The following is a 9,820-nucleotide window of genomic DNA, read 5'->3' as shown; positions in this document are numbered from 1 at the left end:
AGGTTCTGTTTCCCAAGCTGGAGTGATCATAACTCACTGCAGTTTCAAACTCCTGGCATCAAGTGATCCTCCCATCTAAACCTCCCGAGTAGCTGGGATAAAGTCACAAACCATACCTAGCTTGATATTTCCTTTATTTAGCACCACTTACTATCATAAAAATGGCTTCCAGGTCATTATCCTAACCACGTTTAATACAAGCCCCAATATCCTTGGCATTTATTCGGTTCTTAGTCATATTTAATGTTGTTGCTGAACCAGTCTTCAAAAAAACTATTCCATGCCTTTTTTCTCCTTGTATTAGTCCATTCTTGCATTGCCATAAAGAACTACCTGAGACTAGGTAATTTATAAACAAAAGAGATTTCATTGGTTGTACAGGAAGCATAGATGCAGAAACCTACAATCAGGGTAGAAGGTGAAGGGGAAGCAGGCATCGTCTTCACCTGGTGGAGAAGAGAAAGAGAGCAAAGGGGGAAAGTGCTACACTCCATTAACCAGATCTCATGAGAATTCATTCACTTTCACAAGAACAGCAAGGGGGAAGTCTGCCACCATGATCCAATCACCTCCCACTGAGAAGTGACTACATGTTAACAGCCCTTGCTTGCTCTCGGTGCCTCCTCAGCCTCGGCGTCCACTCTAGTCACGCTTGAGGAGCCCTTCAGCCCACCACTGCGCTGTGGGGGCCCCTCTCTGGGGATGGCCGAGGCTGGAGCCAGCTCCTTCTGCTGGCAGGAAGGTGTGGAGGGAGAGGTGCGGGTAGGAGCCAGGGCTGCACAGCACTCATGGGCTGGTGTGGGTTCTGGGTGGGCGTGGGCTTGGTAGGCCCCGCACTTTTTGTGGCCAGCTGGTGCCTGCTGGGCTTGATCAGGGGACAAGCTCCCTCTGGGCTACCCTAATGCCTGGGCTAGGTGCTGCAAAGTCCTGTGGCAAGTGCCCTTGGGAGGTGAAGCCAGCTGGGCTTCTGGGTTGGGTGGGGACTTGTAGAACTTTTGTGTCTAGCTAAAGGGTTGTAAATGCACCAATCAGCACTCTGTGTCTAGCTAAAGGACTGTAAATGCATCAATCAGCACCCTGTCAAAACGGACCAATCAGCTCTCTGTAAAATGGACCAATCAGCAGGATGTGGGTGGGGTCAGATAAGGGAATAAAAGTAGGCTGCCTGATCCAGCAGCTGCAATCCACTTGGGTCCCCTTCCAAGTTGTGGAAGATTTGTTCTTTGCTGTTCACAATAAATCTCTCAATGCTGCTCACTCTTTGGGTCCGTGCCGCCTTTATGAGCTGTAACACTCACTGCAAAGGTCTGTAGCTTCACTTCTGAAGCCAGCGATACCACGAACCCACTAGGAGGGAAGAACAACTCCAGACAGGAGGGACAAATGACTCCAGATGTGCCGCCTTTAAGAGCTCTAACACTCACTGGGAAGATCTGCAGCTTCACTCCTGAAGCCAGTGAGACCACGAACCCACTGGAAGGAAGAAACTCCGGATGCTTCTGAACATCTGAAGGAACAAACTCTGGTCACACTATCTTTAAGAATGTAACACTCACCACGAGGGTCTGCGGCTTCATTCTTGAAGTCAGCAAGACCAAGAACCCACCAATTCTGTACACATTTTGGTGACCACGAATGGACTATCGCCTATCGCCAAGCGGTGAGACTATCGCCTATCGCCAAACGGTGAGTACCATCGGACCCCTTGTGCTTGCTCTTCTATCCTATTTTTCCTTAGAATTCGGTGGCTAAATACCAGGCATGTGTCAGCCAGTTAAAAGCGATTAGTGCGGCCACTGGACTAAAGACACAGGTGTCAGGCTTTCTGGGAAAGGGCTCTCTAACAACCCCCGACTCTTCGGAGTTGGGATCATTGGTTTGCCTGGAACCGGCTTTTGCTTTTCCTGTATTTCTGGGCTGAGCCAAGGGTCAACAGAGAAGAAAGCCATTCAACTCCGGGGTCCTGACAGCAAGTTGGTTGACCTTGAGGCCATGAGTGGAACTCTCAAAGGCATGTTGGCCAAGCTATGCTCTATTCTATTCTATCTACCCTGACCTTTGCCTCCTGGGTCCTAATGCCTGCCAGACAAACTTCCTCTCACTTCTCTTCTCTGAGGCTAGTCCTGCTTCTAAAAACCACTCCGTCTCTGGTACTTTTCTAGTTTCTCCTGTAAGAATGATTTCTAGTATAAACTCCAGGACTTTGCTACCTTCTTTAGGCACCCGGGCTCGCCAATCAGAAAGACATAATTTTGCCCAAAACCCCGTCATAGGGGGGACTATCTGGAGTTTTAGGATCCCTCCTCAGACAAGCAGGGCTAACAAAAGCTATTCCTGAAGCTAGAATATGGGAAGCCTCAGAAATTTTATCCTTCCTATTCCTATAAGTGTGGACAAAAGGCATCACTCTTCCAACTCTGGAGATCCCTTCCCTCCCTCAGGGTATGGCCCTCCACTTCGTTTTTGGGACCTAACATCTTTACAGGACACGGGTAAGGTTCCAATACTAACAGGAGAATGCTTAGGACTCTTAACAGGTTTTCGAGAATGTGTCAGTAAGGGCCACTAAATCCGATTTTTCTTGGTCCTCCTTGTGGTCTAGGAGGACAGGCAAGGGTGCAGGTTTTTGAGACTGTGTCGGTAAGGGCCACTAAATCCGACTTTCCTTGTTCCTCCTTGTGGGCTGGGAGGAAAACTAGTGTTTCTGCTGCTGCATCAATGAGCTCAACTATTCCGATCAGCAGGGTCCAGGGACCATTGCAGGTTCTTGGGCAAGGGTTGCTGCTGCTTTGGTGAGCGCAACTATTCCGATCAGCAGGGTCCAGGGACCATTGTAGGTTCTTGGGCAGGGGGAGAAAGAAAACAAACCAAAACCACGGGAAGTTCTGTATTTCAGATGGGAAACACTCTAGCATCAACGGGCTCACCCTTGAAACTCATCCTAAGCCATTAAGACCAATTTGACCTGCAAACCCTGAAAAAGAGGCGGCTCATTTTTTTCTGCCTATGGCCTGGCCCCGATATTCTCTCTCTGATGGGGAAAAATGGCCACCTGAGGGAAGTACAAATTACAATACTATCCTGCAGCTTGACCTTTTCTGTAAGAGGGAAGGTAAATGGAGCGAAATATCTTATGTCCAAGCTTTCTTTTCATTGAAGGAGAATACACAACTATGCAAAGCTTGCAATTTACATCCCATAGAAGGACCTCTCAGCTTACCCCCATGTCCTAGCCTCCGTATAGCTCCCCTTCCTATTAATGATAATCTTCCTCTAATCTCCCCTGCCCCAAAGGAAATAAGCAAAGAAATCTCCAAAGGACCACGAAACCTCTGCCCAGGCTATCCGTTATGTGCCCTTCAAGCTGTAGGGGGAGGGGAATTTGGCCCAACCCAGGTACATGTCCCTTTCTCCCTCTCTGATTTAAAGCAGAGCAAGGCAGACCTGGGGAAGTTTTCAGATGATCGTGATTCATACATAGATGTCCTACAGGGTCTAGGGCAAACCTTCAGCCTCGCTTGGAGAGATGTCATGCTACTGTTAGATCAAACCCTGGCCTTTAATGAAAAGAATGCAGCTTTAGCTGCAGCCCGAGAGTTTGGAAATACTTGGTATTTTAGTCAAGTAAATGATAGAATGACAGCCGAAGAAAGGGACAAATTCCCCACCGGTCAGTGGGGATCCCCAGTATGGATCCCCACTGGGGCCTTGACTCCGATCATGGGGACTGCAGTCATAAACATCTGTTGACCTGTGTTCTAGAAGGACTGAGGAGAATTAGGAAGAAGCCTATGAATTATTCAATGATGTCCACCATAACTCAGGGAAAGGAAGAAAATCCTTCTGCCCTCCTTGAGCAGCTACGGGAGGCCTTAAGAAAATATACTCCCTGTCACCTGAATCACTCAAGGGTCAATTGATTCTAAAAGATAAGTTTATTACTCAATCAGCCAAAGATATCAGGAGAAAGCTCCAAAAGCAAGCCCTGGGCCCTGAACAAAATCTGGAGGCATTATTAAACCTGGCAACCTCGGTGTTCTGTAATAGGGACCAAGAGGAACAGGTCCAAAATGAAAAGCGAGATCAGAGAAAGGCCACAGCCTTAGTCATGTCCCTCAGACAAAAAATCCTTGGTGGTTCAGAAAGAACAGAAAATGGAGCAGGCCAATCACCTGGTAGGGCTTGTTATCAGTGTGGTTTACTAGGACACTTTAAAAAAGATTGTCCAATGAGAAACAAGCCACCCCCTCATCCATGTCCACTATGCCAAGGCAATTGCTGGAAGGTGCCACTGCTCCAGAGGACAAAGGTTCTCTGGTTCAGAAGCCCCCAAACAGATGATCCAAAAACAGGACTGAGGGTGCCTGGGGCAAGCGCCAGCTCATGTCATTACCCTCACTGAGCCACGGGTATGCTTAACCACTGAGGGCCAGGAAATTGACTTCCTCCTGGATACTGGTGCAGCCTTCTGAGTGTTAATCTCTTGTCCCGAACAACTATCCTCAAGGTTTGTTACCATCCGAGGAATCCTGGGACAGCCTGTAACCTGGTATTTCTCCCACCTCCTCAGTTGTAATTGGGAGACTTTACTCTTTTCACATGCCTTTCTTGTTATGCCTGAAAGTCCTATACCCTTATTAGGGAGAGACATATTAGCCAAGGCTGGAACTATTATCTACATGAATATGGGGAACAAGTTACCCATTCATTGTCCCCTGCTTGAGGAGGGAATCAACCCTGAAGTCTGGGCATTGGAAGGACAATTCGGTAGGGCAAAAAATGCCCACCCAGTCCAAATCAGGCTAAAAGACCCCACCACTTTTCCTTATCAAAGGCAATATCCCTTAAGACCTGAAGCTCATAAAGGTTTACAGGATATAGTTAAACATTTAAAAGCTCAAGGTTTAGTAAGAAAATGCAGCAGTCCCTGCAACACCCCAATTCTAGGAGTACAAAAACCAAATGGTCAGTGGAGTCTAGTGCAAGATCTTATATTCATCAATGAGTCAGTAATTCCTCTGTATCCAGTTGTACCCAACCCCTATACCTTGTTCTCTCAAATACCAGAGGAAGCAGAATGGTTCACTGTTCTGGACCTCAAGTATGCCTTCTTCTGTATTCCCCTGCACTCTGACTCCCAGTTTCTCTTTGCCTTTGAGGATCCCACAGACCACACATCCCAACTTATGTGGACGGTCTTGCCCCAGGGGTTTAGGGATAGCTCTCACCTGTTTGGTCAGGCACTGACCCAAGATCTAGTCCACTTCTCAAGTCCAGGCACTCTGGTCCTTCAGTATGTGGATGATTTACTTTTGGCTACCGGTTTGGAAGCCTCATGCCAGCAGGCTACTCTAGATCTTTTGAACTTTCTAGCTAATCAAGGGTACAAGGCATCTAGGTCGAAGGCCCAACTTTGCTTACAGCAGGTTAAATATCTAGACCTAATCTTAGCTAGAGGGACCAGGGCCCTCAGCAAGGAATGAATACAGCCTGTACTGGCTTGTCCTCACCCTAAGACATTAAAACAGTTGTGGGAGTTCCTTAGAATCACTGGCTTTTGCCAACTATGGATCCCCAGATACAGTGAGATAGCCAGGTCCCTCTATACTGTAATCAAGGAAACCCAGGGGCAAATACTCATCTAGTAGAGTGGGAACCAGAGGCAGAAACAGCCTTCAAAATCTTAAAGCAGGCCCTAGTACAAGCTCCAGCTTTAAGCCTTCCTACAGGACAAAACTTCTCTTTATAAGTCAGAGAGAGAGCAAGGACAGCTCTTGGAGTCCTTACTCAGACTCGTGGGACAACCCCACAACCAGTGGCATACCTAAGTAAGGAAATTGAGGTAGTAGCAAAAGGCTGGCCTCACTGTTTATGGGTAGTTGCGGTGGTGGCCGTCTTAGTGTCACAGGCTATCAAAACAATACAAGGAAAGCATCTCTCTGTCTGGACTACTCATGATGTAAATGGCATGGTAGGTACCAAAGGAAGTTTATGGTTATCAGACAACCGCCTACTTAGATACCAGGCGCTACTCCTTGAGAGACTGGTGCTTCAAATGCGTACATGCGTGGCCCTCAACCCTGCCACTTTTCTCCCAGAGTATGGGGAACCAATCGAGCATGACTGCCACCAAATTATAGTCCAGACTTATGCTACCCAAGATGATCTCTTAGAAGTCCCCTTAGCTAATCCTGACCCTAACTTATATACCGATGGAAGTTCATTTGTGGAGAATGGGATACGAAGGGCAGGTTATGCCATAGTTAGTGATGTAACTGTACTTGAAAGTAAGCCTCTTCCCCCAGGGACCAGTGCCTGGTTAGCAGAACTAGTGGCACTTACCTGAGCCTTAGAACTGGGAAAGGGAAAAAGAATAAATGTGTATGCAGATAGCAAGTATGCTTATCTAATCCTACATGCCCGTGCTGCAATATGGAAATAAAGGGAGTTCCTAACCTCTGGGGGAACCCCCATTAACTACTACAAGGAAATTATGGAGTTATTGCATGCAGTGCAAAAACCCAAGGAGGTGGCAGTCTTACACTGCCAAAGCCATCAAAATGGAAAAGAGAGGGGAGAACAGCAGCATGAGCAACTGGCAGAGGCAGCAGACAGGAATGAGACGGAAAGTCAGAGAGAGAGAGAGAGAGAGGAAGAAACAGAGAAATAGGAAGGAGTCAGAAAGAGAGAAAGAGAGACAAAGAGGGAGTCAGTAAAAAAGAGAGGAGGAGAGAGACAAAGAGGGAGTCAGAGAGAGAGAAATGAAGAAGTCAAAGAGAAAGAGAGATGGAAGTAGTAAAGAAAAAACAGTGTACCCTATTCCTTTAAAAGCCAGGGTAAAGTTAAAACCTATAATTGATAATTGAAGGCCTTCTCTGTAACCTTAAAACATTCCAATACCGCCTTGTTGTCAGTGTAAACAAGGGCGTAGCCTGAAAGCACTGAGGCCACTGACAACTGGTAGCCTTCCTATCAAAAATCTTTAACCCAGCAGGTTTCCTAATGGGATCTAAATCTGAATGTCCAACCAGACAAAGGAGGAACTCCCTTCAGGACAGGACTATAGATGGTTCCTCCCAGGGGATTAAGGAAAAAGACACAATGGGTATTTAGTAAGTGATAAGGACACTCTTGTAGAAGCAGAATTAGGAAAATTGCCTCATAATTGGTTTGCTCAAACGAGCGAGCTGTTTGCACTCAGCCAAACTTTAAAGTACTTACAGAATCAGGAAAGAGCCATATATACCAATTTTAAGTTAATATGAACTGAACGAGCTCTTATTAATAGCAAAGAATAATTAAAATCCCAAACTTACAAAGTTTTCAACAAAAGTAAAGTTTGCTAAAAGTTAACAGTGTAACATGTGTTATCCTACTACCACACACTTTCTTTCTCATACAGTTTGCAAGAGATAAAGAAATCTATCCTTACTCTACAATCCCAAATAGACTCTTTGGCAGCAGTGACTCTCCAAAACCACCAAGGCCTAGACCTCCTCACTGCTGAGAAAGGAGGACTCTGCACCTTCTTAGGGGAAGAGTGTTGTTTTTACACTAACCAGTGAGGGATAGTATGAGATGCCGCCTGGCATTAACAGGAAAAGGCTTCTGAAATCAGGCAGCGCCTTTCAAATTCTTATACCCACCTCTGGAGTTGAGCAACATGGCTTCTTCCCTTTCTAGGTCCCGTGGCAGCCATCTTGCTGTTGCTTGCCTTTGGACCCTGTATTTTTAATCTCCTTGTTAAATTTGTTTCCTCTAGAATCGAGGCCATCAAGCTACAGATGATCTTATAAATGGAACCCCAAATGAGTTCAACTAACAACTTGTACCGAGGACCCCTGGACCGACCCGCTGGTACTTTCACTGGCCTGGAGAGCTCCCAACTGGAGGACACTACAACTGCAGGGACCTTTCATCACCCCTGTCCAGCAGGAAGTAGCTAGGGCAGTCATCTGCCAAATTCCCAACAGTAGTTGGGGTGTCCTGTTTAGAGGGGGGATTGAGAAGTGACAACATGCTAGCAGCCCTCGCTCGTTCTCAGCGCCTCCTCGGCCTTGGTGTCTGTTCTGGCCACACTTGAGGCGTCCTTCAGCCCACCACTATGCTGCGGGGGCCCCTCTCTGGGGCTGGCTGAGGCCGGAGCTGGTTCCCTCTGCTCCCAGGGAGGTGTGGAGGGAGAGGTGCGGGTGGGAGCTGGGGCTGCACGTGCGCTCACGGGCCAGCATGGGTTCTGGTTGGGCATGGGCTCGGTGGGCCCTGCACTTTTTGCGGCTGGCCGGTGCCAGCTGGACTTGATCAGAGGACAAGCTCCCTCTGGGCTACCAGAGTGCCCAGCCTAGATGATGCAAGGTCCCATGGCAAGTGCCATTGAGAGGTAAAGCTGGCTGGGCTTCTGGGTTGGGTGAAGACTTGGAGAACTTTTGCATCTAGCTAAAGGATTGTAAACGCACCAATCAGCACTCTGTGTCTAGCTAAAGGATTGTAAATTCACCAATCAGCATTCTGTGTCTAGCTAAAGGTTTGTAAACGCACCAATCAGCTCTCTGTGTCTAGCTAATCTGGTAGGGACTTGGAAACCTTTTGCGTCTAACTAAAGGATTGTAAACGCACCAATCAGCACCCTGTCAAAATGGACCAGTCAGCTCTCTGTATAATGGGCCAATCAGCTCTCTGTAAAATGGCCCAATCAGCAGGATGTGGGTGGGTCTAGATAAGGGAATAAAAGCAGGCTGCCTGACCTAGCAGCTGCAAGCTGCTTGGGGTCCCGTTCCATGTTGTGGAAGCTCTGTTCTTTTGCTCTTTGCAATAAATCTTGATGCTGCTCACTCTTTGGGTCTGCCTCTTTGAGCTGTAACACTCACTGTGAAGGTCTGCAGCTTCACTCCTGAAGCCAGCAAGACCATGAACCCACCGGGAGGGACAAACAACTCTGGACAGAAGGAACGAACAACTCCAGATGCGCCGCCTTTACCAGCTGTAACACTCACTGAGAGGGTCCGGTGGCTTCATTCTTGAAGTCAGTGAGACCAAGAACCCACCAATTCTGGACACACCACCAGGACCCTCCTCCAACTTTGAAGATTACAAGTTGACATGATATTTGGTTGGGGTTGCAGAGCCAAACTATATCACTCCTTAAACCTCAAATGCCGCCTCCTCTATTCACAAATATTCTAGCCTCCTTTCTTCCCAGAGGCCTAGCAAGATTGCAGTCCACAGGCCCCCTTTGAAGTTAGATATGACAATGTTACTTATTTTGCCAATGATATGTAGACGATTCCAGAGACAGGCTTTAAGAGTCACAGTGCCACTTTTCTTTTTTTACAATCTTGGCAAAAGAGAGCAAAGAAACCCTCCTAGCTTCCTGAGTGAGGTTAGAGCAAGCAGCATCCTCTAGCTGATCTACAATGGACACTTAGCATGAGAGAGAAATTAACCTTTGAGGTGTTAAACTGCTGAGATACAGGAAATAAGGAGGTTGTTATTATAACATCCCAGCCTATACTTTACTTCCTAAATTGGTGAGAAAATAGAAGCAATCAGAAGATAACTTCTACAACCTCCCATGACCACATCTGTGACTGATTAGTCACCATAAACGCTGTCCTCCTCAATATTTGAATGAATTCTCCATAGTCCTATCTAAAGTCCGTCTTTTATCTTGTACACCAGATGGGAACTACTTTTCCTTACTCAAGGCTGACATTCAAACATTTCTCTCCTTTGTCTTTTATATAATCAATGTTTCCCTTTCTACTAGATGCCCTTCATCAGTAAATAAACATACATAATATCTCCTGTTTTTAAAGAATCTCTC

The 9,820-nt window shown here is 46.9% G+C and overlaps 1 long non-coding RNA gene across 1 annotated transcript; it reads left to right on the top strand.

Moving 5' to 3' along the window:
• Positions 1 to 965: 965 nt before the first annotated feature.
• On the top strand, positions 966 to 8,828 carry LOC140713162 (uncharacterized). The gene is made up of 2 exons (XR_012095037.1): positions 966 to 1,686; positions 7,763 to 8,828. It is a non-coding gene; the product is annotated as an uncharacterized lncRNA (long non-coding RNA).
• The last annotated feature ends 992 nt before the right edge of the window (positions 8,829 to 9,820 follow it).

This window comes from Chlorocebus sabaeus, chromosome 13 (genome assembly GCF_047675955.1).
Source record: "Chlorocebus sabaeus isolate Y175 chromosome 13, mChlSab1.0.hap1, whole genome shotgun sequence".
Lineage (NCBI taxonomy): Eukaryota > Metazoa > Chordata > Mammalia > Primates > Cercopithecidae > Chlorocebus > Chlorocebus sabaeus.
The sequence above is the reverse complement of the archived record's forward strand: the minus strand, read 5'-3'. Positions and strand labels throughout refer to the sequence as shown.